Source organism: Hippopotamus amphibius, chromosome 2 (genome assembly GCF_030028045.1).
Source record: "Hippopotamus amphibius kiboko isolate mHipAmp2 chromosome 2, mHipAmp2.hap2, whole genome shotgun sequence".
In the NCBI taxonomy this organism is placed as follows: domain Eukaryota; kingdom Metazoa; phylum Chordata; class Mammalia; order Artiodactyla; family Hippopotamidae; genus Hippopotamus; species Hippopotamus amphibius.
The window spans coordinates 175,168,813-175,195,734 of record NC_080187.1 but is presented as its reverse complement, the minus strand read 5'-3'; the positions used below and the strand labels follow the sequence as shown (position 1 = coordinate 175,195,734).

At 44.5% G+C, this 26,922-nt stretch overlaps 7 non-coding genes across 7 annotated transcripts; 2 read left to right on the top strand and 5 right to left on the bottom strand.

Annotated features, from left to right (window-relative positions):
* Positions 1 to 9,900: 9,900 nt before the first annotated feature.
* On the bottom strand, positions 9,901 to 9,972 carry TRNAP-AGG (transfer RNA proline (anticodon AGG)). The gene has a single exon. It is a non-coding gene; the product is annotated as a tRNA-Pro (tRNA).
* Positions 9,973 to 10,906: 934 nt separating this feature from the next.
* Positions 10,907 to 10,988, top strand: TRNAL-AAG (transfer RNA leucine (anticodon AAG)). The gene has a single exon. It is a non-coding gene; the product is annotated as a tRNA-Leu (tRNA).
* A 2,478-nt stretch (positions 10,989 to 13,466) lies between these two features.
* Positions 13,467 to 13,538, bottom strand: TRNAP-AGG (transfer RNA proline (anticodon AGG)). The gene has a single exon. It is a non-coding gene; the product is annotated as a tRNA-Pro (tRNA).
* A 311-nt stretch (positions 13,539 to 13,849) lies between these two features.
* TRNAT-UGU (transfer RNA threonine (anticodon UGU)) lies at positions 13,850 to 13,922 on the bottom strand. The gene has a single exon. It is a non-coding gene; the product is annotated as a tRNA-Thr (tRNA).
* An 8,200-nt stretch (positions 13,923 to 22,122) lies between these two features.
* Positions 22,123 to 22,204, top strand: TRNAL-UAG (transfer RNA leucine (anticodon UAG)). Its single transcript has one exon. It is a non-coding gene; the product is annotated as a tRNA-Leu (tRNA).
* A 2,861-nt stretch (positions 22,205 to 25,065) lies between these two features.
* TRNAY-GUA (transfer RNA tyrosine (anticodon GUA)) lies at positions 25,066 to 25,158 on the bottom strand. Its single transcript has 2 exons — positions 25,122 to 25,158; positions 25,066 to 25,101 (listed from the first exon to the last, which is right to left on the bottom strand). It is a non-coding gene; the product is annotated as a tRNA-Tyr (tRNA).
* A 666-nt stretch (positions 25,159 to 25,824) lies between these two features.
* Positions 25,825 to 25,897, bottom strand: TRNAT-UGU (transfer RNA threonine (anticodon UGU)). The gene has a single exon. It is a non-coding gene; the product is annotated as a tRNA-Thr (tRNA).
* Positions 25,898 to 26,922: the final 1,025 nt, after the last annotated feature.

The window sequence follows — 26,922 nt, the reverse complement described above, 5'->3', positions numbered from 1 at the left end:
CTTTGCAGAGTCACAAGATTCACAGAGCGTGAGATTCTGAGAAGCCCAGCTTTAGAGAAGCTTGACTAATTTCATTTAATACAAGATTTTCCAAACTGATCTGAGCATGGAGCTTCATTTGAGGGACACCACTATTTTTTTTAATTAATTTTTTTATTTGGACACCACTGTTAACAGTTTAAGCAATAGGGTTCTATGAAAGTTCGTTTTGGGAAATGGTGCACGGGATGAGGAGCCAGGCATCTGAGTGGGAGCAAAGTAAATAATAAGCAAAAGGGAATGTAACCTAAATAGACCCAGTTTTTTAGATTCGGGGGACTGCCCTCCCTTGTATAACGACAATCCAGGCCCCATCCTTCATTACTACTAGAATTCTAGTTCCCTTCCCCAAATGTTTTAGAAGTTCCCTGAGGGGTACTTTCATCTCTTGTTCAAAACAGATGCTCCAGTTTTTGTCTCTATTCATCCCTGGCTTCTCATAAGTGCTCCTCTGTGATGCTGCAGCTGTTTCTGGCTTGTTTCACCCCCCTCTCCCAAAGCCTGGATACGGGTCCTGCTGTATATTTGCTAATACACACCAAACACAAGGATATGGGGTTTAGCAGACTTCCTAAACATTTTTAATTACAGAAGAGAAAAAACATCTTAACCCTGATTCATATGTCTACTAGCCCCACCATCCATCAGCAGGCCCTTCACCAGGTGTCCTTTTCAAAGTGTCCATTTTCTTGACCACTCTGATATGGGATATGCTTACTCGCCTTATATCATCCCCGACTGTATATGTCCTCTTCCTCAAGTGCTGGGCCCCCTGCCCATCTATAGAGGCGACCACAGAGTTTCTATAGAGGATGGCCACAGGGCGGGGGTGATCATGCCACAAAAGGAGGCGAGGGGCCCTCTTGAAGATGCATCTTCTGAGTGCTTTACCATAAAACTGAGGAAACACGAAATGCCCACACCAAAGAATGGGAATGGAAGGACAATGGGGAGCATATTATGGGAGGGCTGATGACCTCACCATCAGCCCTCAACCACTCCTTAGTCTGCCATTGCCTGGCTCCCACAGATTAAAAAAAAAAAAAAGAAAAAGGTGAAGGTGGTGGTTTCTAAGTGAAATTCATCAGAGTCCCTTGGCTACTGATGAAAAATACAGAAACCTGGGCCTTACCCAAGACCTAATGAATCAAAATCTCTGGAGGTGAGGCCCTGGAATCTGCATTTGCAATCAGTAGCCCATCTCTGATGATTACAATGCAGGCTGTTACTTAAGGATCCACAGTAGATGAGTCCCAAATTGGTAAACAGCACGATAATTTCTAGAGCTGCACCCGTCCCACAACTAAGCTGGCTTTTCTATTATGATGTAGATTATTCAATACCCCAATAGGAAACCACTGTGTCTGGATTACTTCCCTGGTTCAGAGCTTCCACAAGACAAAGGGTATGCACTTGTCTCATATCACATGAGTCAGGCAGCTCCTTAGAGTGCTCCCTCTTGGACACTGGGAGGACCTACGTCCCAAACACACCACTGGAGGAAGAAGGATTCGTCTGTATTTCTTACTTATAGTCCTTAATTACCTGTGTTCAAACTAGTTCATAGGGATCCTAGAGACGAGCTGGACTGATCTGGGTTCTGCCAGGGAGGGAGATTCCAGGGTCAGGCGGGGGGAAGGGACACGTGAGAACATGTCTCTGGCTTGGAAGCAGGGCCAAAGTGGGGATGACCGGCAGTGAAGGAGCTGGGAATACCTTGGATTCAGGTATTAAAGCAGAAAGTACTCCCCACCATCCTCTAGCCCTCTTTTCCTATTTCTCTATTACCTAGATGCCACATGTTAGCACCACTCTTAAGACAGAAGGTTGGAAGTACTTCTGGGTTGGGATCTGCTCTCTTTCCTCCTTGTTCATTTTCACTAAGAAGCCCTCCTGAACCCTTTTCACCTACTGCCCTGGTGTGGACAACAGTCAGAAGATAGATAGCTCAAGCTTCTTTCTAACCTTGGAAGTGGAGCTTGCCCATGAGGAAACTCATGCTGGTTCCCACAAACTCTCAGGTGTTTGATATAAGCCCACATATCAAGAAATATCTCTAACTGCCAAAGGGTATAGGACTTTATCAGTTCCTCCGGAATCCTTCTTTGAATTAAGCACCTCCATCTTCTCCTGGGGTCTCTATATGAAGCCCTCTCCAAGCTTCCTGCACACAACTTAGCATTAGCGATTACTGTGTGGTGTGGCAAAGGGTGTATTTGGCCTTCTCTCCCTATGCAGTGTGCCTCTGGAGAGCCAGAAACGCACTTGCTTGCTCTAGCACACTGCCTGGTACTCACAGGAGATCAAAAAAGGGTAAAAGATTTCAGGTTTTTTTTCTTCTGTCACTAAGTAGCTGTATTGTTGCAGAAAAGAATTGATCCCATGAGAAACCAAGCACAACACTCAGAGAGTTGGAGAACTCAGGTTTATTGAGCCGGCGGACCCAGACGAGCTAACGCTCCAAAATTCTGGGGCCCCGTCTCAGGGGAGTCGTCTCCTTATATAGGTTAAAACATACAGCTATAATTGGTACAAACTGATTGGCTACAAATTACTATAGGTCAGGGGCAGTTACATAGCGCAGGAGTTGCCATGGGTTATGCAGGTCAGGGGCAGTTACATAGCGCAGGAGTTGCCATGGGTTACGCACATAGTAGGGGGTCCTAACAGCAACTTGTAGGAGCCGGACATTCCATTCCTATCAGGACTAAGGTCACAATTTGCATTCTCACATTGGTTGCTGGTTGAAGTTAATGGTCACTTAACAAGTCTATGTGCAAAGGGTCTCAAACAAAGGCTTGGGGGGGGGGGGTGCCTGAGAGCAAGACAGTCTTCCCTTATCTGATCACTCTTAGTCATTCCTTTTACTGTTTAACTGAGAGTGGCGAGCAGGCCTTTGCAAGATAGAGGAGAGGAAGTTTCAATTTCCTCATCAGTAAGATCTTGGGAAAGCCATGTCACTGCTCAGAGTCCCAGTTCCTTCATCTCTAACATGGAGGTGGTAGAAAAGAATAAAGGAAGAATTTGACTATCTATAAGGTCCCTTTCTGCTGTCACAAATGAAGGCTCTAAGCTGCATTTAATGACCCCAATGGCTATCCTCTTAAGATGAGGATTCTCTGGCTGCCACTTCTATTTCCCTGAGACTGGAGGAGTAGCCATGCGGTCTATGCCTCCCGCCTGGAGTCAGGGTGAGCAATGGGGAAAAGGCGGGCTGGATCCCGGGCATCAGTCCCAGAAGTGGGGAGGTGGAGCCCTGATTCAGGAGTGTGATGGAGTAGCCTGTGAAATGGCCTAGAGAATTGGCATTCTGGTCAGAGAGACACCTCCCTAAATCAAAAGCACTAACTATTGCAAAAAAACCCCCAAAACCAAAAAACAAACAAACAAAAAAAAACGGCATGAAGCACCCCTATTCTGGAGGGGTTGATTGGCTACCTTTGGCAACCACAGAGCTGTTTCCTTGACAAGCTATTAATAGCAGGATTCATGTAATACCTTCACAAGTCTCTGGGCACTCTTCCCACTGCCTTCCCACTGCCTCACCTGTCTCTGTCCAGGTGAGGTAGACAGGCTGGAGCTTGCATATGTCCAAGAACAAGCTGCTCCTGATTTGGGCAGGACATGTTCTACATCAGAGGCTGTCGTCAACCTCAGCCTTGCAGGCACAGCCCCAGGCTATGTACTCCCTTGGGGGCAAAACAAGTCCCTTTTTTTTTTTTTTTTTTTTTGTAATTTTACTTGTATTCCTGAAATGACAGCCGCCAGGTGATAGGCCAGGGGAAGTCAGGTTGAGGGGAGGTTGCCCTAACCGTACCCAACAGCTACTTGGTAGGCCCTTCAGTTTCTCGCTTTTGAGAATGCTTTCATCACAGCGTACCTGGCTTCTTATGTGAGTCCCCAGGCTGAGCCCTCAACAGTTTCCTCTGAATCCTCATTGAGGAAGGAGCATTAACCTGCTTTTCCCCTACAGCACCTCCAAGCACATTTACACCTTTCCTACAACTCCCAGCTCTGCTCTCCTCTTGGGGGCCAGTTCCAGCTTCCCTGAAAATCAGATAAGATTCCTTGAAAGCAGGTGACCCCAAATAATCACCAAAGCCCTAAAGAACCCAGATGCAATAAAAAATAAACAAACAATCAAAACCAAAAATAAAACCCACCACCAACCAAAAAAACCCCTCCCTTTTCAGATGCCTCCAGCTAGAGCAGAATGAGCAGTGGCCAGGGAGGCATGAAAGCTAGGTTCCTATCTTCACACTGACTTTGCCACTAACTAGCTCTGTGACCCTGAGCGTAATTCCACAGGCCTCACTGACTTCCTCTGAAGTGGCTGGGAGCTGGCAGAGTTGGTGGAATGCATGAAACAGAAACAAAAGCAACGAAGAGTTTTAGAGTTGATAAAACACAGTCAGTCGTAACCTTCCCTGATGCAGGGCTTTGTGCTTGCTTATTAGAAAGCTGAAATGAGGGTCCTCGTGGCTTCTTTTGCAAACCCTACTATATCACAGTAATCTTTTTAAAACACAAATCTAGTTCTATGCCTGTGCTCTCCACCCCCAACCCACCTAAACAGTGTCAATAGTTTTTCATAAGTTTTTTTCTTTTTTCTCCATAAGTCAAAATAATGACCATAGTCCTTACCTTTGCCCACCAGGCCTTGCAAGGGAGCCTCACCCCAAACCCTCTCCCTCTCTTTCTTTATCCCTCCTTACACTCCCCTTTCCAGTTCCTGGAACTCATCAGGCTTCCTCTCAACTCAAGGTTTTAACATCTAGTTCCCTCATTGTGTTCCTTACTCCGTTCAGCCCTCCCCATTCTACCTGCTTAAATCCCGTGGGTTCCTCCTTTCCTTAGACAAGTCTATCCAGAACCCCCAGGGTAAGTGAACAGCCTCTATTTTGCTTGCGTCACACGCTGTGCTTTTCCTTTGTGGCCCTTATCACTAGCATAATAAACTAACTGTATTTCTTGGTTTCTGAAAAATTATTTGCTTATTTCATGAGAGTAGAAACCACATCTGTCTGGTTCCCTGAAGTAATCTCGGTTCCAAGGATAGTGCCTGGAATACAACAAATTGTTTGACAAATGTTTGCTCAAGAAGTACTCTGTAAATACTGAGTGAATGGAAGAATGCATGAGGGAATGTCCTAAAAGAACTAGATTTTTCTCTTTAACGATAGTATGAAAAAGCCATCCTTTGCAAAACTTAATAATCCTTTTTGATGCTTTTGGTGGGACTTTGTAGCACCATGTGGATGTAAGATCAGAAAAATCAATAAAAGGAAAGAAAAGTGTTGATTTACCTCCTCTGCTTGAAGACTTTAAATCTATGATTGTCACTCTTAACCCTCACCTTTAGCTGTTAAAGACCAGCTCAAGAGTTTTGCTAGTGGGTGCTAGCTGTGTTCTCTGATTTCCCTCTGTAGTCATAGGATGCCATCTACCTTAATAAGTAGTTCAGCTTAATCCCATGAACATCATCTCCATGGGCAATAACACAGCTCTCTCCCCTAATAAGTTCCCACCTCCATATCATGCACATGGAATGATCAGCAAAATGTAATGAGGTCCCTAGAAATTAATTTTTAATCTTCAAGACCCCAAAGAGAAGACCCGTGGTAATATTTGGTTTGTTCACAAGGGGGCAGATTTCAACTTGGGGTCATAGCTCCTGAGAACAGAGGCACTTTGCCTATTCATACGTATTTTGTGACCATAAACAGGTTTTCACCCCCTGTTTCATACATGCCTGCCAACATTCTCCCCACACATGAGCAGCGTTTCCTTAGGACTCCTAGTCATCATGATCCCTCACCACAAAACCTGGTCAAGTGAAGTGGATGAAGTCCTGTTGGGTTATATAGCTCCTTCCCTAACCTTCATTTTCCTCCTCGTCTGCAGTCTTCCTTTTATGGACTTTTGTTCCTTATCATGTTAAGTCAATTATTTTACAGACTCTTAGAGAATGGTCCTGCTAAAAGCAACCCTACAGTGTAACCTCAGAACACCATCTGGTTCGGAATTTGCCCAAAGCCATGAAAGCCTGAAGCAGCCTTGTACTTCAGTAGCTCTGCCTGGAGCAAGTTTGCAACAGAAGTCAAGGGCACTGATGCACACTTACAGCTGTGAGAACTTACTTTGTGCCCTTCTTTATGTCCAGCTGGGAGAAACTTTCAACGCTTTTGTAAAGCATTTACAGGTCCACACTGTGGCCGAGAAGGAGAGCTGCCAAAGAATGTATTTCAGGAATGGCCCCACCTCAGCCTTTCCCAGAGGATGGCACGCACAGTGGCTTCCCCACACTGCAAGAGCCCTCTATTCAAGACCCCAGTACCTCCACGCTCCTTATTCCCCTCAGTATCCAGGATCAGGGATTCCTTTTTGATTTAAAACAGTTCACACAGGGGATTCCCTGGTGGTCCAGTGGTTAGGACTCTGCTCTGTGGCAATAAATAAATAAATTAATTAAAGCAATTCACATAATTCATTAAACAAATATTTATTGAGTATCTATTAGGTGCTAAGAACTGTTCCAGCCTCTGAACAGGAGACTTCGACAGTAAAAACAACAACAGCAGTAATGCCCTGTTCTTGTGGAGCTTCCATTCTAGTGGTGGGGGAGGGAGGATGAAAAAACAGCAGGAGCAGCAGCAAAAGTCAGATGGTGGTACATGCAAAGAAGAAAATTTAAGTAGAGAAAGGGGAGTAGGGAGCAAACGCGTGTGCCACAACTGCTGAGCCCATGAGCCACAATTATTGAGCCTGTGTGCTGCAACTACTGAAGCCCATATGCCTAGAGCCCATGCTCTGCAACAAGCGAAGCCACTGCAATGAGGAGCCCACACACTACAGTGAAAAGTAGCCCCTGCTTGCCACAACTAGAGAAAGCCCGTGTGCAGCAATGAAGACCCAATGCAGCCAATAAATAAATAAATAAATAAATAAATAAATAAATAAATAAATAAAAATAAAAGCCAGGTGAGGGAGGGGTGTTGCAAGGTATGTGATCAGCTCTTGCACAATTCTCTGACTGACTGATGGTGAGGAAACAGGGCCGTGTCACAGAGATTAACATTATCAGTCTTTAGGCTCCAGGAGGCCTGGGGCTGGGTGCCTGCCGGGGTCCAGCCCAGGCAGGATCCAGGGAGTCCCTTGGGAGGGGTAGAGTCGGCGAGAAAAAAAAGAGACAGAGACAGGAGAGAGAGAGAGAGAGAGAGTGAGAGTGTGAGAGTGAGAGTGACTTTAATTTTTGCTCGGGTCTTATATATCTTACATCTTGCTTTGTGGATTTTTCCATTAGGGGCCCCATATCCCTCCCCCAAATGTCCCAATGACTCCGCCGGGGGCCTGTCCTTAGTCAGGTAATGAGTCTTCTATGTAATCATTAGTTCTTATCAGTTCTTCGCGTTCTTGTCCATAAACAATCAAACATTTTTTCCCCATGCTTTACATCACCATTCTTGTTTTAACCCTCCAGTGGTTACAAGGGGGAGGGGAACACAGGATAACAATCTCTAAGGGCAGGCCTCTCAGGCGCCCAGGCTTGAAGTGACAGACACATTGTTAGCAGGTTAAGCTTAATCAGTGAGCTACATTCTCTATGCTACGTGACAGCAGACATACAGGACATGGACATAACATAGATACCCGTAATATTCTGTTCTTATAAGGGAAGAGTGCATGGGATATTTTATAGGCAACTTTAGTTTGACGGACCCTCACTTCAGAGGTTTGGGATAATTGTGATTGGGTGAGGCAGCATTCCTGATCACAATGCATGGCCCATTACGGCCAAATTGCCAGCATGGCCCAAGGGTGGGGATAATAAGTTTAAACATTCCTCCATTACCCGGGCCCCCTAAGGGTCTACATGTGATTTGTTTGCGGCCCATAGAATTTCCACAACACCAAGAAAGCGGGGGGGGGGGGGGGGGGGGGGGGGGGTAGCCACCATTCTTGAAGGTAGCGTTGGCGCCCCTCACCCAGAGAGCTCATCATTCCTAGAAAGAAAAGTACACAAAGGAGACTCATAGTGAAACTAAATCTCAGAGAACTCCGGTACTTCCAAGATGCCTGCTTTGCAGCTCTCCCGAACCGAAGATGCCTTCATCGGAATTCCCGCCTTGCAGGCCATTCCCGAAGTGCTCGGCCTTGCCTGAGCCTTTAGGCAATCCCCGGACGGCTCCCGGCAGGTGCCTGTGGTCACCAAGTAGTAAACATCTTCCATTTGGTGAGGGGTTTTCATATCTGTAAAGCAACTCTGGAAATGTGCATCAAATACTGTTATCTAGGTACTTCAGAGAGGAGCTAAAGCAGAGGATATGGGGGAACGCCTGTCCCAGGAAGGCCCTCTAGGATCCTACTTGGTTACATCTATGCTGCATTGAGGATAGACCCAAGGGCCAACCAGGGAGGCCTACTACTGGAATACTGGTAGAGGTGAGGAGAGGTGGTGGTGCCTTGTAGTACAGAGATGGTGGAGGAGATGGTGGGATGTGTTTGAACTTTGGAAATATTCTAAAAGTACAGCCAACATCATTTGTTACAGGATTGAATGTAGGTTATAAGAGAAAGCACTGAAGGATGATTCCAAGATTATTTGTTTCACAGTTCTTCCAAATGTCTGAAGAGGTACTACTCAGGAAAATAATGAAAAGTGAGGTAAAACACTCACACTTTCTAGGTCTTGTTCATCAGGTGAGTCAGGGCACATCTGACTGAATAAGAGGATGTGAATACTGCATACCCAGCAGGTACAGAGCCAGTAGGGGTGAAGGGCATGAACTGAATGTGTATGGAATGAAAGTTACTGTGCCGCACACCCTCACCCCATATCCACATATCCACATATATCTCAAATAAAGCAGGCTGAACCACTGGGCTCTCTTTTATCTTGAAGTTTCCTGCTCTTAGCACAGTGTTTCTGCGGCTTGGGGAAGTAAGGAGGATCACAGAGAGAAACTAAGTCTGGTACATGGTGGGACTCAGAACTAAACTTAACTAGGGAAAGGGAAATACCAGCTGGAAGAGGGCAGTTCTAAGGAGGGTGGAATGGGAGGCAGGATGCCTAGAGTTGCTGGGATACTGGGCATGGTCTCCAGCTGTGGTCCGTAGAGCAACTGGGTAGTATCTGTATTTCCCAGGCCAACCTTAATTATGCGTGGGGATCTTTTTTGAAATAACCATGTGGGATCCATCCTGAAAAACTCCAATGTAATTGGTTTAGGGTTGGACCCCTGCAGTGGACGATTAAATAGTTTTACAGGTTAAGCCTAATCTGCAGGCAGGCTTGAGCGCCCCTGTTGAGAAGTTCACTCCCAGGGTACTACACTACCAGGGACTCCTGCACTGCCCCACACACACCCAAGAGCCCTGGAATATAAGGCTTGAATGAGGGAGCGAGTCCAGGTTTTCTGTGAGGAGACAGGTCGTCACACTTGCTGACCAGCAGAGGTCTCAGCACCCAGCGCGTCCCCAGGCTTACAGTGGAGGAAAACTGAGGGTTATGGGAAGCTGTTAATATAAAATACACCTCCCCAAGTCCTGAAGGAAAAATTCCTGGATAATGACAAAAAACTACAAAAGAGGAATGATGGTTGATTTTGGAAATAATGATTTTGTAAAAGAAATACTGTACGAAATATACCTAACAACATCTGCCATTTATCCTCGTGATTTAATAACACAAGGAGCATTTGTCGAAAGATACATAGAAATCTGCAATGGTGGAGTATAAAATGGTGTTGACACTGCAGTACTTGCTACATAGAGTGCTGGTTTAATGTGATGGTGTTTAACATCAACAAATCAGAGACTATGGGAGGCGAGGCAAAGACAGCTGACTTAAAAGGAGAAGTAGGGCTCGTCCGGGATTTGAACCCGGGACCTCTCGCACCCTAAGCGAGAATCATACCCCTAGACCAACGAGCCAGTTGATTCGTATCTCCATTTCTAAACTTTAGTAAAGAAACTTTTAGCCACATCCACAGTTGGTTGTAAATTCTTTTTTTTACCAACTGTGGGCATGGGTGACACCTAGTGGAGGAACAAACCACTGCACGCTCCCTCCAAATTCCCGAATGCAGCGCCACACATCTTTTTTACGAAAAAAAAATTCAGGATCAACAAGAATAATCGCGTTGTATGTTTTCGCTTTCTAGTGAGCCAAAGATGCTGCGGGAACGATAGCAGGCAATCGTATCAGGGATAGTCACAGGCTGAGGGGTAGTCCTGTGGCATTGGAGAGGGGGAGAAGACCCGCGTTCCGACAGGGCGTCTCCTTGACGGGTACCGACCGCTCAGCCGGCTGCCTGCGCGAGAGATGGGTCCAGGTCGGGAGGCTTCTTCCGGTTTCGGCACATTATTGAGCGGTTCCTGGGCTCGGCCAGGCTGGGACGTCTCTGGCCCTGCCTTACATGCTATGGAATTCACTGCCCGGAGAGCTTCCAAGTTGTCTCTGGGAAGATGCAGGCGCCTGCTCTCCGCAGGACCAGAGACTCAGCATCTCCAGTAGCGAAAGCTCTCGTGGTGTGGCGCCCTCCATGCAGAGCCCCTCAGAGGCCCGAGAGGGCCCCGACTCTCCCGGGTGATCTGCCTGTGCAGGGCCCAGGCAGGCGCTCCGTACCTGTCAGAACAAACTTGTCCGGTCTCTCGAGACGCCCTGCGCTTGGGTAATACGACTCTTTCCATCAGTCTCAGGCACTGTGGCTTCAAAGAAGAAAGCAAGCAAAACAAATCAGGAAGAAAAGGGGAAAAAAGAGATACGAAGGGCCTCCCCAAATGATAAATGTATGAACCGTGCAGTGTAGAAGGAAGAGGAGGAGAGCGGAGGGTACAGTGTATGCCTCTCGAAGCTCTTCCGTGGGGTAGCGTGGCCGAGCGGTCTAAGGCGCTGGATTAAGGCTCCAGTCTCTCCGGGGGCGTGGGTTCGAATCCCACCGCTGCCAAGTATGTTTTCGAAATTGAATGAAACAGCCACGACTGCCCTGGCCCTGCCACTTTTAAAGACGCGGTTTCTTTACTTTCCTCTCGTGTCCAACGGCTTGTCTACATTTGTTAGAGGATCTGGGTTTGCACAGTTTTACTTCTCATGTTTCTGAATCTTTCATAAGTCAAAGTTCTTTAATGGTAGACTATGACAGCATTGTAAGATCATAATAATGCCTTTGAATCCATGGTTTCCCAAAGGCAAGGTGCTAAGACTTTAGTATAAATCTGTAATCATTGCTTGGCTTTTCCTTTCTTCACTCAGCCAAAGAGCATATTATGAGCACTTTTATTGTTATTGGCAGTGCTCTACTGTTGAGAAGTACAGAAAAAAATGAATAAAACACAATGCCTGCCCACAAGGGAAACTCACAGAGCAAACTGGAAAAGTAAGCCATCCGATTTTAAAATGGTCTCGAAGTCGCGGGAGAGAGGGTGTATGGGGATATATGTATAAACACAGCTGATTCACTTTGGTGTACAGAAAAAAGTGGCACAACAGTGTAAAGCAATTATATTCCAATAAAAAGCTAAAAAAAAAGTGCCTAGACTATAAGGCTCATGAAGACAAAAATAAATAAATAAATAAATAAATAAATAAATAAATAAATAAATAAACAGTATAAAAAATAAATAAAATGGTCTCGAAATATTGTAAGACATCATCAAGTAGAAAACAAATGTAGCATAAAGGAAGGCAGTGCAGTGATGTGGGGAAGCTGCTGTGGAAACACTGGGCTCTGCTGCTGCTGTTAGACGACCAGAGTCCTGTTCTCACATTACTAGCTGTGTGGCCTTAGGCAAATTACTTCTCTTCTGCGTGCCTCAATTTCTTCATGTGTACAATGGAGCTACCTCATAGAAATATTATAAAACTTAGTTCACACATGTAAGCTGCTTAGAACGGAGTTCGGCAATCAAAAAATGCTGTGTTCTCATTGCTTAAACACATATTTTGCCACATTTCAGACCATAGGGGTGTCTCTTTCTTTTCTCTCATCTGGGTTGAAATTCCACTAGAGATTAGGTAATAAAAGATCAAATTGTCTACAGACAGCTACAGTAAAAAAGCTGAGATGTGAAAGTCCTGTAATTATCAATACAAATATTTGTCATTCTGATGCCCACAGATAAAGCAGTTTAGTAGTTTCTTATCGAGGAGAAGCCTGAACTGGGTACTTGGGCCAATGTGGAGAGATGAAGAATCATTTAGGCATTCCATTCGTATTGTAAGCCCATAGCCATGGCTCCTGTCCTTTGGGAAAATTCCAATCTGAGTCTACAAAAGCCAAAAATAAATGCTGTTTAATTGTGGCTTCTGGAGACCAGCAGGTGTGTCCAGGAATATTCATTCATTCATTATTTATCATCTACTATACATTGTACACAATGTCAAGTGCTGAGAGTACTGCAGCAAGCATAACAAAATCTTTTCCCTCGTGGAGCTTATATCCTAAGAGGGGGGAAAGAGAAGAAAAAAAGAAACAATTAAATGTATATAAATATGTCGAGTAGTGATAAATTCTGTAAAGAAAAATAAAGTCGCATAGGGACTAGTGACAATTGGGGGCTATTTTGGAAAGAGTGGTCAAGGAAGATGACTCTAAAGAGGGAAGACAGAGAATATGAGTGTGGATGTGGGTGAATTGGCCAGTCTGCTGCCAGGAAGAGAATATAGTTCACTTCTAAAGGAGTTATTCATTTCTGTAATAGTTATTCACTCAATAAGAGAGTTGGTAAAGGTCCACAAAACATTTTTTTAAAAATTTAGCCTTTAAATTTGCCTTTGGGGATTTAGATTGCCTCATCACTCTGTTGCTCTGCTAGAGTTAACAGATTTCATTCTCTATTCCACAGGGGTGTTTTGTTTTAAAAAAGAGGCGGGGGTGGAGAAGAGGAAAAAGAAAGAAAGCGAAGAAAAGACACGACACTATGTGGTAACACATAAAAACTCTTTTAAGGAATAACATATGACACACATAAAATGGTGATCCTGTCAGTATGTTTGAGATCCCAGCTCCTTCGGGTCGGGGAAGGACGGGGTGGAGGTGGGGAGGACATCCCCTTGTATTTAGCACTATTTGAAGTTTCCAACCAGTTTCCCAAACAGGACTTTATTTTAGTGAACTGAGCGGGGTCCCTGGAGGTAGGCAGGGAAAGGGAACGCGTTACCATTTTCATTTCACAGCAGATGCACTGAGAGACCGAGAGACTTACCCGCTCTCGGACTCGCCACGTCCGCCTGTCCGCCAGGGAGAGTGGGGAATCGCTTCCTCAGACAGAATTCAAAAGAGAACTTCGCGCTCCCCCTACCTTTGCTGTTTCACACCTCTAGGGGACCTTTGCCGCGACTTTTCAAAGCGGAGTAGAGAGAACAGTATGCAATTGAAATAACAGATGTATTTTAAATAACTTATTTAATAGACGCAAAAGCACCGGGGCTCGTCCGGGATTTGAACCCGGGACCTCTCGCACCCTAAGCGAGAATCATACCCCTAGACCAACGAGCCACAGCAAAAAACGCTTTCGTCTCGCCTCAAGGCTCACTCACGTCACTAGGCGTTTCCCAAAGAAATGTGAGTTTGAGTGCCTTCTACTGGCAGGAATGCGTGTTTGTTTACCCAACTAGCACAAGCCTCAAGCCGAGAGGCATTATCCGCTGCTATGGTGGATCCAGACCGGGAATGCAGCAGAGGAAGTTATTAAACTTCCGTTTTCCCCGAATGTTTTCTCAGGTGCTGCCTAGGACACAGGAGACCTTCAGGGGAAAGCCACCCTTGTCGCTTTGAGGTTTCGGAGGAGGAGGAGAAAAAAGGCTGAAAGGCCCCAGCGAGATTTGAACTCGCGACCCCTGGTTTACAAGACCAGTGCTCTAACCCCTGAGCTATGGAGCCCTGCCTAGAACTAACAGCCTCTATCTTCTATTTTATAGATATACTCAGTAACTCTAGAATTTGTTAAATGTTAAATGAAATTTTGACCCAAGCAGAAATTCATGGTATTCTACAAAATTGAAATCTTTCCGTGTCCTATCAATCCCTCGAAAAGGCTTCACTTTGAGCAGAGCCACTATTAGACTGTCTTCTAGTGCCTCATCTTGATACTCTCCTGAGGCTGCCGTCTGCGCCTCTGGGACCCAGAAAGGATGCATATACAAGAACTCCAGGTACCTGGGCGCACGGGAGACCGACCTGAGAATTAAGAGGCGCGTATAGAGGGTATCTGATGGGCAGGGAGGTTACGGTGCACCCCCTGCCCTTAATATGGTGGTAAAATCCACGGAGAAGCTGAGAAGAGGTTTACCACGCGATTTTGTCCTTTCTGAATCCAGAGCCCCAACCTCTTGCTTGTATGTTAGAATTAATGTCTCTGTCTCAAACAAAGGTCCAGGGTTAGGAGCAAGCAGGGAAAAGAGGTGCTAGGGAGGAAGATTTTAATCGTTCCTTAAAGACATATGGATTTACATATATCTTTGGTTTGAAAATAATGCAATTTTTAAAAAAGGATTGTGTTTTCACTTTTGAGACCCTGTTTTTGTGAGCTAGTAAACAGGAACTAAAAATTTATTCCACTACAGAAAATCTTGTACCTATTTCTTACTGCAAATATAGCCATGGACTAGAACATTGGGCAAAAAGCACTGATTCATGCAAGCCCAAGAAGTGAACCACTCCTGTTTAGTAAGGTTTAGGTCCTCTGGGCACAGCCCTGCTAGTGTGCTCACTATTTTTTAATGTCATTTGTCCAAGATCACAAAGTCTGTAAGGAATCTGAAAGCTCATGATTCATTGTGTCCTTTAATTTTTGTTACGTAAATGTAAAACATGGTGACATTGACCTTACAAATTTGTAAGGAAGAGCAATTCAGCAACTCCCTATTTAGACAGATAAAGTAAGGACTTTATGGCAGGTAGTCTAGGATCAGGGATGAGCCTTGGGGAGGCATCATACTGTTGTCCTAAGGTGAGATGAAGGTATGCAATTGCCCAGGGCCAAGAAGGTAATAGGATCTTCTGTGGCTTGACAAGAGCTGCTCCTCCCAACACTCCCTTGGTGTTCAACCTTCAGTCCTTCTACACCAGGCGATATCCTCCCCTCTCCCAACCCCCCACCCAAGAGAACTACAAGGTTTTATTTTAACTGACTGCTCTGCCTGTGACAATCAAGAATCAGGTCACTGTACCCCATTTGTTTACATAAGGCATTTTACTGGAGGAAACCTCTAAGCATGATCATCTCTTTGAACCTGAAGACAGACATCATTATTCTTAAGGAAACAGCAGGAAGATCAAACCAACACAAACTCTGAATCATGGGTGATGTGTTATGTTGGTGAGTGTAGACTCTAAGTATGTAGTGTAGTGGTTGGAGAACCCCCCGGGGGCAGTTATTCTGCCTTGTAGAGTCACAGTGTCCTAATTTTGGAGAGGAGAGTTCATTATTATCAATCATCTTTATTATTGATGCTATTTTTGAAGAGACAGGCCTCAGGCAACATTGCTGAACAGTCAAAACTGTCTCCCTCACAGCTTTCTAATCCCCTCCCCCTTGCTGTTTCTCCTCCTCGCTTTACTAGTTATTCTCTGCTTGTAGTCTTGGCTCCTCTGACCTTTTCCTAGAGTCTGTTTCCTCATCCTCACCCTGTCACAATTCAGCAAGCTCACGTCTATTCCCTCTATGGACTGATTTTCTTTTAACCGCAGACTGCTAGTTAAGCATCTGAGAGGAATTTAAAATGCTCAAAGGAGAATTCCAAGAAGAAAAGCCAGGGCAACAACCATGGGATGGGCCTGATGTTTTTTGTCTCTCCCTCCTAGACAGAACTTGGCGTAGAGGCAGGGTCCTCACTCCTCCATCAGGACAAATAAACCCTTGATCAAGAGAGCCCATCTACATTCAGCCTATCTCCTATCCCTGAAGGTTGTCCAGGACCTCAGGTCAATCTCCCACATTCTCCCAGCCACTCACTGCCCATCACTTGCTTTGGTTGGCCTGTCTGGTTGCGGGAGGTTCTAAGAGTCCTTCCCACTAGTTTATTAGACCTAGAGAGCAAGATCAAATATGGGCATGTCCCAGTGTGCTCTGGACATCAGAAGCTCATCTCTGAAACAACTTGACTCTAGTAGAGATCTTAGGAATATTTTTCACTATTTTAGTTTGTTTGTATTTCTTCCATTTCCCAACTTTTTATTTTGCAAAATTTTAATCCTAGAGTGTAAATAAATGAATATCAACTAAATGAGAACAAGTAAAGACTATTTATTCAGAGCTTGCTGTAGCAAGGGAGTCAGCCAACGTCACTTGAGTTTTGGCAGAGACTCAAAGGCAGACAGAGGAGTGGAAAAGCTTTATAGTGGAAAAAGGGGAAGGCTTCAGATGCCCTGATTGGAGGCTGCTGGCCTAGGGAAGTTGCAGGTAGGTTAACTAGAAGCCAGGTATCCTGTGTAACTGGTTAGGGTATATATTTGACTTTGTCTGGTTGATCCTAAGTTGGAAGCAAGGACTAGTATTAGGAAAGCTGTCAGTTACTAATCAGGTCCTGGCCATTTGGAGCTGATTGTTACAGGGGTTATTGTTTGGCTTCCTGGACTCTTACTAGACACAGTGGTCAGAGTTCCTACAAGTCCGACTTAAAGATAGTAGGTTGGCTTCCTGAGCTGGTAGATAATGGGTTGGTTTCCTAAGCTGATTGCTGCAGGCTGTGGGCCATAATTCTATTGTTATATATGTTCTGGCCTTTGTCCATTTGCATATTCAATCTGCCACTAGAGGAAAGTTGAAAAAAACATTACAGTAATACCTGTATACCCCTTATTTAGAATCACTAATCATTAACATTTGTCACATTTACTACTTGTGTATGTGTATACATATTCATTCTTCTAAGTTTACATTGTATTATTATAAAAGGAGAAGATATTTTCTTTTGTTCAATTGCAAGTTCCCAAGAAACAAGGATAATAACCTTGTTTGTCTCATATCTCATATCTATGACCCTTCATACCTAAATACCTCAACAGGCAATTCTTAAAAATAAGAACTAAGAATAAAAGCATAACTTCAGTACCATATCACATCTAACAACATTTATAATAACTCTATGTTATCTAACAGTCCATATTTTCAAATTTCCCCACCTGGCTCCATCCAATTAAAAAAAAAATCTAGATTGAAGCAATGTTTCTCATTGCATTTACTTTGAATGTTTCCTTAGTCTCTTTTAATCTAGGAAATTCCCCTCCTCTCAGCCTTTCTTTTTTTGTGGCAGCTGTCTTGTAGGAAGTCTCACATTCTAGAGTTGTCTGATTATTTCCTCATATTAGATTGAATTTAACATTTGATTTTGATTATTTCTTCGTGACTGGATTCAGCTTACACATTTTTGTTAGGAATACTACCTCACAGATTTCTAATACTCTGAGGAACCCAATAATTTTCCAGGACAGATTGTCTATGCTGTAGGTGAAATTAAATTTCTAGTTACCCAAGCAGAAAGAATGAAGTCTAATAAGATTATTTTATCTATTTACATGAAAATGCACTGTGTACCACTCAAGGAACTTTCGTTCACAAAGCAGACCTCCTTGATCTCCTTTGGTGAAGACTCTGTAATTTTCAGATTCATTGACCATAAAGTACCTTAAAAAGTCAAGGGTTTATACAGGAAAGTAGGCACAATTACCAGAGTCCAGTCAATTATTCACCTTAGCAATATCCAAGGACATCTATGGATAGGCAGACTGGTTTCTAAGGTACATAGATTATTTATCTACAGTATCAAGGAACATGGGTTTGCAAAACTTTAGCTAAAAAAAAAAAAGTTGTACTTGCTTCAATTTGTGCTTTCTTAAGTTTATTTTCTGCAGTTTCCATAGACCTCTCACCCTTGGGGAAATTGAGGCTGTACTCATTCTGTGATTATCAGTTACTACCTAACCAGTGTGTGTGTGTGTGTGCACACACGCGTGTGTGTATTTATTCTTCTATGTTTATATTGTGTGTATTACAGAAGGAGAAGAAGATATCTTCTTTTGTTCAACTCTAAGCTTCCTACAAGCAGGAATAATAACCTTGTTTATTTTCTGCACCTCCCCAAACCTGACCAAATGGTGAGCGCAGATTTATTTGGTGGATGTGAAGTGGGTGGTGTGCTACCTCGAAGGACCAAAAGAAGATCCTATTTCTCAGTTTCAAAATGCTTCTTGGTAGATGTTCCCCACTAGCCTAATCCTAAGTGCCTAGATCCATTATAATCACTCTGTGTGTTTAAGCTGCCCAAGATTTGAGCACTTGGTATTCTGTGGAATTGGAATCAGAAGCTGGGAAAAGTAGCAGAGCAATCAAAGAAGGAAATTAAGTGTACACCAGATGTGATCTTCTTAAACCCAAAGAAACCAGACTATTTTAATATTTTGTAGGGATTGAATCGGGGTGGGGGAAGGAGGTTACTGCTACCAGCAGGATGAACAGAAACAAAGAATAAAGAATGTCTCATAAATTTCCTCTTTCCATTCTGACCATGCCCTAGTTCAGGGTTGCATTTCTTTTCACCTGAATCTTTCAGAGGCAATCAGTCTGATGAGATTGCTCCCTTTTGTCCCACCTCTTCCATAAACTCCAGTAAACATTGTAAAGACAAATAAAAATTTAAAATAAGAGGCTTAATTTTCTCTGTTGAAAATAAGGGAAGAGATTTCCTTTCCCTTCTCTCCTTTTTCTTTGAACAGTTATTTTAGAAAATTTGTAAGTATAAATACATCACAGTACTTTGCATTACTATAATGGTCAATGTGATAAACACATGAGACCATTGAAATCTAAATATTTAAGTAGAGGCTCATTACACGCTGAAAAGACTATCTGCTACATCCATCAAAAGGAATATATTATTTACCAGGATTTAATTTTTAGTAAGATTTTTATAGCACATGCAGAAGGAAGCCAGGCCAATACCTGGATAGCTTTCTACTGGAGTTAGAGATTTACATTGCAACGTAGTGCAAATCTGCTGGGAACTTTCAAATGCCCTAAATTGAGCACAGAAGAGTTGAAACATAGATTGGAACATAGAGTCCTTGTAAAAATTCTCTAACCTTAGGGGAACTTGCTAAGATGCCAATTCATAGACCTGAGATTATGCATTTCTAATAAATTACCAGGAGATGCTGACGCTGCTGGTCCTTAGACTACACTTTCAGCATCAAGACCTTAAAGTAAATTTCCTGCTTGTATATAAATTGGCATCATCTGGACTATTGACAAGGTATGCATAGCAGGAAATCCAAGGTTAAATTCTCCAGTAATATTGCAGAATGCTAGAGCCTAAAATGCTAGCATCCCACACTGAAAACTGAAGGAATAGGCATGTGCCAGACAAACAGCACTTTTCTCTGTATCAGGCATCATTCCAAAGGGCTTCAGATAATGGGCAATTAAGTATTTGGCAAGGTTGGTACTCCACTAGAAAAGCTGAGACTTCTGGCTTTCAGGTCTCTGTGCAATCCAACAGGTGATCCACTTCTGTGCAGAATAGATCAGGGATTCTGCCTTCATTGAAGGATCCAGTAAGTTCAAGGTAGGCAGTGAGTGCTCAGGCAACATCAGGTGACTGAATAGGGGAAGCCATGCACATTGGTCAGTAAAGGAAATTCAGCTTGGGATGTGAGAGTGTGGCACTTTGTCCTGATAAGAAAGTGCTTTGAAGTCTGTCAGTTTGTGGAGCCTGAACATGCAGCCCCCCAAGATCAAAAGGAGCTCTGCTGTAATGACAGGTTCTTTCTTGTTAAATGGTTCCTTTTACTGCCTGACCTAGCGCGCGCGCGCGCGCGCGCGCGCACACACACACACACACACACACACACACACACACACACACACAAAATCAAGAGCTCAGGTCACTTCCATCTTATGAGAATCTCCATACTTTTTTTAAAAAGTATTTTTAAAAAGAAGTCAAAACTTTTACAGAAACTGTGGTTTACTTAACTGTTTATGTTTACCAAATTAGCACTAATAGAGACTCAAAACTGACTGTATAATCTCATCTGATCATCTCAGAAAAAGTCTCAATATGAGGCTTCCCAAGACCAATTCATAGAACTTGAGTCTTTTGCCTGGTTCAGTACTAGATAAAATAGTTCAATAAATATTGACATTTCAAATATCAGTATTTGTTTTCTCTCCTCCCATTCACCCCCTACTTCCTTTCAAGAAATAAAGAGCCCCAGGCCTTTTCTGTCTTTCAAATCAATGCTTCCTCATCTTACGCACAAAGCTGGTTGCACAGGATTTCTAAGGTTCTCTCCACTTTGAAATTAGCATCAGTCTTTCCACTGGTATGGCGTGTTGCAAAGACTTGTGTGTACTGCTGAAGGCAATAAGCTCACTTTCGCTTTTATCTGAGGATTCTCAAAAAGTGTGAAAACACAAAGTGAAGTTTCTTAGAAGTGGTACACTTCAGCCAAAGGGGCTGGCGACGCATACTTGAACCCCTCCATCTCCAGTGATGTGGAACATAGAAACCACACCTTTGCCCATTCCTCTAGATTCGCTGGCCTTCTCTGCTGACCATATCCTAGCGTGCCCCTCGCTCCTGACTCCGGTAGCTTCTGGAGAGAAAAAGAACTTGGGCTGGAGTCCACCGGCGGACATCCAGCTCCGCCCCTGGAGCTCAGATTGCCTGTCAGCTGGGACCAGTGGGAGGGAACGAGAAGGCGAAAAGAAGCGACGAGAAGGCGCATAATCCGCTGTTGGCGGGGGTGAGATGGGGGGGGGCGAGGTGGAGGGGACCTGGCCGAGAGGGCGGCCGGGACTGGCGGGGGTGGGAAGTTGTTCGGGAGCCCGGGGAGAGCCCCCCTCCGGCCTCAGACCCTGGGAGCGCCTTCCTAAACTGGCCCCAGCCTTCTCCTATCCTACTCCCACCCCGCCCCTTCCCTCCTAAGTTCTAAATTCATCCGTGCTCCCTGAGCCCTATTTCCAGGCAGCTTTTCTAGTACTTTTCTGTCGTCACCCACCCCCACTCCCCAGAAGCAAAGGTGGGAGCTAGCAGGACCTTCCGCCCCGTGAAGACAATTTTGCCTCTCTAAGCACCCCTAACCCCGACCCCTCAGACCTTCCCCCTGGTGAGGGAAGGACTTCGGAGAGTCCTTGGGCAAGGGAGAGGCAAGAGCGGGGTGTTTTTTTTTTAAGTGGTCGAGGAGGGGAGTAAGAGTTAGGAAGTTAGGAAACTTTAATGAGACTCCTAGGAGAATTTCTGAATCCAGAGACCCAGAAATGGCCAATCAGAAACAGCAAAGAAAAATACATGTAACGTGTAATCCAGGATTTAGCGCCGAGTAGAGGTCTTTGACAGGTGAGAGATCCCACTTGTGTGCTGGAGATTCCCGGGATCACTTCTGAAACTTTTCCTAGCTTTCCATCTACTCCATTCGAAAGAAACAATATGGATCCTGCTGGATTCGGGACCCACTCCTTTCCAGTGTGGGAACGTTCTTGGATGCAACCTCCCTCTAGGAGTCACCCTGGTGCCTGTATAGGGGAAATGGTTCAGAGGCTACATGTGCATGGGTCTACCCCAGAGTGCTACTTTAAAGAAAATTAAACCCAGTCTCTCCATCTTGACTGAACCTGCAGAGGATGCGACCAAGGATTTTCCTTTCTATCGGTGACAGGCTTGCCAGAACTGTCAACGGAAGGAGGCCTCTTACTGCATCTGATGTCCGACCCCATTCGCCTTGTGAGTGAGTTTCACAGCCACAGACCAACGACCCAACGGCGAGAAGTTCCTTATTCAGTCTCCTGTAATCACTTGCAATAAGTCGCCAGTGAGATAGGGGTTTTTTCCCCTCATTTTGAGTGGAATTGCCTAGGTTAAAGAAAAGGTGGAAGTCTTCAAAGGATATTCACGCTAATAATCATTGACCACTTTCTAGCTCACTTCCCAGGCCTGTGAGAATGTGATGATTTCTCCTCTCTTCGTGTTTGCTTAGATGCCTAAGAGTAAATGAAAATACTGAGGGAAACCTGAACTAAACCGTGAACTAAATTCTGAATTTTGAGCCTGTGTGCCGTAGTAAAGAGCTGGGGGCTGTGTGTGGTAGTGTGGCCGAGCGGTCTAAGGCGCTGGATTTAGGCTCCAGTCTCTCCGGGGACGTGGGTTCGAATCCCACCACTGCCAACCGTGTGTTTTAGTTCGGCTGTAAATCTGAACTAATATACTAATTCCAATTAAATCCCATGAGATCTTCCTTCTAGAAAGAATTTCCTCCTTCCTCCGTACCTCCGATCACTACCCCTGCGAAGTATCTATTACCTAACGTCAAATCAGATTATCTCTGTTTCCTCCCGACACCCTGTGCCCAAACTAGCTCTTTGGACCCAACCTTCATTGTGTTCAAGCTTTTGTGTTCCCGTAATGGGGAATTCAGTCGGCCCTCCTCTTCTAAAACCCATCCTCACATCGAATCATTCGCATGACCTGGCTTAGGCACCATCCAGTAGGGAAGGCTTCCTAGAAAGTGCCACGCAGCCCCCATCGGTCCGCCGCCAACACTGGCTTAGGAGCTGCAGCTCTGTGATCGCGAAATAACCTGCACAGACCCGATTTTGGCTTCAATCACATTACTTTTGTAATTGGATATGATGAATGAATGAATGAATGAATGAATGCAGAAAGCCACTTCCTACCAGGCTTCCAGCTCGCGCTGAGGCATCGGGGTGAGAAGGGGTAGGTAAACGGTTCTCTCCAATTTGACGTTGCAGGTGGATTTGTGATTCCAAAACCCTTCAAAGCTGGTTTTTTGTTTAAGAACTTTTATTGAGATACAATTGACATACAATAAACTGCATATATTTCGTGTGCAATTTGATACTTTTTTCTTATTAGTAATGTATATATGGCAATCCCAATCTCCCAATTTATCCCACCCCAACACCCACCCACCCCCACTCCCCACCCCCCAAAGCTGATTCTTGGCTAACTCCGTGCGTCTGGCCCAGTGGGGTCTGCCGTGAATGTTGGCCTTGCCCCTGCTATGCCCTTCCAAGTGAATTTGCTTATCTTGGAAGACTGTCCAGGTCTCTGAACGACCCAACTGCCATACCTGTGTAGAACCTAACTGAGTGTGGGAAAGAGGAGAGGGCACTCAGGGTCTATTTAGCGATGCCCTATCAAAGTGGCTGTCCCACTGCACTTCTTGGCCGTTTCAGCCCCTGTTATCCCACTGTGCTACTCACGGATTTGGCTCTACAGCTCTCTCAGGGAGGTACCGAATTTCCCTGCAGTGCCTTGAGGAATGAATGAAAGGATCGGAGCAGAGAAGTAGGACTGTGCAGGAACCAAGGTCTTGGGATTTTTTATAACACTTTTTGATTCTGCCTTCCTTTTTTTGTCTTTCCACCTCCTCAATCAAATCCTCTCTGTGTCCTCTCAGGTCCACTCCCATTTCACTTTGATGACTCCTCCAGACCAGTTCCTTTCCTTTTTACCCACCTCTCACCCAAAAAAACCTTAAGCCCCTGAGGTCTTCACACACCAAAAAAAGACCATATTTTTTTCAGAAATTAAGAGATCAGGCTTGCTTCACTCCCAGTGCCTTGCGGGGGGAGGGGGGGCAGGATGGGGGGAAGCCTCTAAAGTCTATAGTATACATTAGGGTTTACTCTTGGTGTTGCATATTCTATGGGTTTTGGCAAATATATAATGATATATATCCACATTAAAGTATCATACAGAATAGTTTCACTGCCCTAAAAATCCTCAGCACCTCATCGATGCATCCCTCCCTCCCCTCTAACCTCTGGCAATCACTTATCTTTTATAGTCTCCATAGTTTTGCCTTCTCCAGAATGTCATATATTTGGAATCATACAATATGCAGCCTTTTCAGATTGGCTTCTCTCACTTAGTAATACACATTTAAAGTTCTTCCATATTATTTCATGGCTTGATATCTCATTTCTTCCTGGTGCTGAATAATATTTCAGTGTATGGATGCACCACAGTTTATCTATTTACCTATTGAAGAACATCTTTACTGTTTCCCAGTTTTGGAAGTTATACATACGTAAAGCTGCTATAAACATTCATGGGCAGATTTTTGTGTGGACGTAAGTTTCCAACTGATTTGAGTAAGTACCTAGGAATGTGATTCCTGGATTGTATGGTAAGAATATATTTAGTTTTGTAAGAAACTGCCAAAATGTCTTCCATAGTGGCACAGCATATTTTTAAACTTCATTTTATAAGGTTAAAACACTGTTTTTTTTTAAATGTAATTTATATATGTGGCATATTTTGAAAGAAAATACAGTAAAGTATAAAGAACACAATTTACCCACAGATAAACATCTTTTGCCATATTTCCCTCTTTTCCAAAAATAAGTGATAAATTTCTAGAAGTAGGAAAAGAATACTTGATCAAACACAATGTCTTTTCCTGATTTATAATTCCCAACTGTCCTCCAGAAAGTAGTGACATTCTACAAGAAAGTCCTTGTCACTGTATCCTGGCCAGTACTAAATAATAAACATTCTCTAATTTGATGGTGAAACAATATCCCCTAGTTTTAATTAGTATTTCTTATTATTGAAGGAACCTTTCCACATGCATATTTTGCATTTTGCATTGCTTATCCTCTACATTGTTTACATTCTTTTGGAGAACAGACATTTCTACAGTATTTCTCTTTAAACTCTGAATTGCCTAGTATAAATTATTCACGCTAAGGGGGAAATGTAGGGATGGGATGGGGTTGAGGGATGTTACCCAATATTCAGTCATCCCTAGCTGGTCTTCAAGATTAGGAGATAACATTCAAATCAAAAAGGAACCATTAATTCTTATCTTCTCAGTAAACTGAATCACGCATACTGCACGACCACAAAGAGGACACATAAAATTGTTTCATAGTTGGCAAAAAGGTGTTCTTCTGTTGCCTGAAAATAGAATTAAAGTAAATATTTCGCAGTTGTTGGTTTAGGAAGATAAAACCTAGCGGAAACTGAATAGGAGAGACTGCAGCAAAAGTCCGCGCATCTCCTTCGAGCCGGAATCGAACCAGCGACCTAAGGATAACAGGCTCTAAGCATACCTCTACAGTCCTCCGCTCTACCAGCTGAGCTACCGAAGGGCGCGAAAGTTCATTTTTAGTGTCAATTATTGAGTATATAGTAACAGCCTGTGCGAGGCCTAGTTCTTTGTATTGAAAGTTCGGGCTCCACTTGGAGGTCAAGAAGTCTCCAGAGAGTTGAGTCTATCGTAAACCGAATCCAGGCAGCAGCCCGGGGCAGAAGGACGCGGAGTCTGAGTCCGAGGAAGTAAGGACGGAAACAGAGCAGGAACCATCCGGACTGGGGTGTATCTGCTTAGCTTCTGGACTAGGCTGTCCCAGAGTAATCTGCGAACCAGCTCTCCCCCCAAGAAGCAAAGGGAAAACTGGGGCTCCAGGCAGGTTGCAAGTGGGGAAATGCGCAGGACTCCACGCTCCAGCGGCAGCCGGGGATCATTGCAATCAGCAGGCCGAGGCTAATTTGCTTTTTCCCGTAAACGCAGATGTGTGGACTCTTTCAAGGCCCGGAGGGTACTCGCGGAGACTTGAGTAACCTAGTTTCTCCACTACTTCCTGAATGGTATAAACACCTAGCTTTCCCCCCAGGATCATAATGGTCCCAATCCTATAATCTTTGGGTTTCCAAGATTTGATTTTCCCTGAAACATCATACAGCGCTTCCTTTCTTTCAACAGTCGCTGGACGAAAAAGACAACACCTTTTTCTTCATGACAACGTACTAGGCGCAGGCTCCAGCGAGATTTGAACTCGCGACCCCTGGTTTACAAGACCAGTGCTCTAACCCCTGAGCTATGGAGCCTCAATACAGCAACACACCTAAGGCTGCATTCCCTAAGTTTTAAAAGCCGCAGTCCAATGGCCTATCTAAACAAAATTTAATAAATGCATAAAAATTAAAAGAGATTTCTTTTGAAGGAAGTGCTTCTCTGTACACGAGGAAGAAACATACTCTTGACGAGGCCCAAACGGGAATGTAAGGCACTGGAAGAGCACTGGTAGCCGCATGCTCCTCAGCCTCAGGCCCGATAGGTCTCTGAAGTTGGGCAACACCAGGCCCACTAGCCGAGCCCTGGGATAAAGTGGGATAGGTACGGGTGCCTTACGGAAAAGAAGGATGCGGGACGCGACATCACGTCATTGTCCCCGATCTGTTTGGATTCTTATAAAAGTAACTGCTCCAGCTCTCGTAGACTGAGATTAGGGAGTTTTTTGTTTGTTGTTTTTGTTTGTTTGTTTGTTTGTTTGTTAAGTGAGGCGGCCTTCTCGAAGCCCAGAACGAACCCCTTGGACCCTCAGAATGGAGGAGCGGGGCCGAGGCAGTGAGGATGTGAAGGCATCCAGGAGTCTAGGCCGCCCCCTCCCACGTCCTTTCAGTAAGAGTCAGGTTCTGTCACAGTCAGTCTGCGCCTGAGGTTCCTCCAGATATCCTGAAGCAGAAACTGGCTAGAAGAGGAGTAACATTTCCTTCGGTCCTGTGACACTCTTTGGTAACAACTCGGAGTCTGAGTGGTAGCTGCTTCTTTCTCGGCCTCCGAGCTCTTCGAAATACCCAACCTGAAGTCCAGAATCAACAGAAAGCGGCGATACATAGGAGGGCTGGGAAGGGAGCACTCCCCTTCCCTTCCCTTCCCTCCCGTCTTAGCCCTGGCAGCAGTCTGGGGCGGATATTTAGCCTTTCATTTATCGAGTTTGTCCCCTGCGCCAGGAATGTGCTCGCCGCACGGTGAACAGTGTGACCAAGGCAAACAAGCTAGAGCCCAAGAGCGTTATTTCCCAAGCAGAAGGGACTGCGACTTAAGGACAACGCTCACCCTTCCCATTCCA